Source organism: Laccaria bicolor, genomic scaffold (assembly GCF_000143565.1).
Source record: "Laccaria bicolor S238N-H82 LACBIscaffold_61 genomic scaffold, whole genome shotgun sequence".
In the NCBI taxonomy this organism is placed as follows: Eukaryota; Fungi; Basidiomycota; class Agaricomycetes; order Agaricales; family Hydnangiaceae; genus Laccaria; species Laccaria bicolor.
In genome coordinates, this window is record NW_001889932.1 from 214,579 (window position 1) to 215,584 (window position 1,006).

Here is a 1,006-nt window from a genome sequence, read left to right on the forward strand (position 1 = left end):
TTCATTGCATTTTTCAAATGTATCCCTGGGTATTTCATTGTGATTTTTCAAATGTATCCCTGGATATTTCATTGCAAAATTTCAAATGGATTCCTGGGTATTTCATTGGGATTTTTCAATAAATACCCTTGGCATTTCATTGCGATTTTTCAAATGTATCCCTGGGTATTTCATTGCGATTTTTCAAATGTATCCCTGGATATTTCATTGCAAAATTTCAATGGATACCTGGCGCATTTCATTGGGATTTTTCGGTAGATACCCTGGGTATTTCATTGCGATTTTTCAAATGTATCCCTTGGTATTTCATTGCGATTTTTCAATAGATACCCTGGGCATTTCATTGCGATTTTTCAATAGATACCCTGGGCATTTCATTGCGATTTTTCAAATGTAGCCCTGGGCATTTCATTGCAATTTTTCAAATGTATCCCTGGGTATTTCATTGCAAAATTTCAAATGTAGCCCTGGGCATTTCAGTGCGATTTTTCAAATGGAGCCCTGGGCATTTCATTGTGATTTTTCAAATGAATTCCTGGGTATTTCATTGCGATTTTTCAATAGATACCCTTGGCATTTCATTGTGATTTTTCAAATGTATCCCACATGTCAGGGTCCATGCAATGGGCTTCCCTGGAGGGTGGTCACATGACCAATTACCAAAAAGGGTCAAAAACGAAAGTTGTAGCCCTACACTGTAGCTTCCCGAATCTGTTTGAATTGTGTTCTGAAGTGCTCCCGTTGTGGAGATATGAGGTAAATGAATTTCAAAAGTGTTGGGTTTTTTTTTTTTTTTTGTGTTTTTCTCTATGAAAACAAAACCAAATAACGTGATTTCAGTATATTCAGAAAGCTAAAAGAAAGGGCTACAATTATTGTATCGTGGGAAAAATGACCAAAAAAGGAAGGTGCATCCTGTACTACTTATAAGAATCAGATATAGACTACCAAGTTTGCTGATGCACTATAAAAGACTACAAAAGTCGAAATTAGACTACAAAGTTTA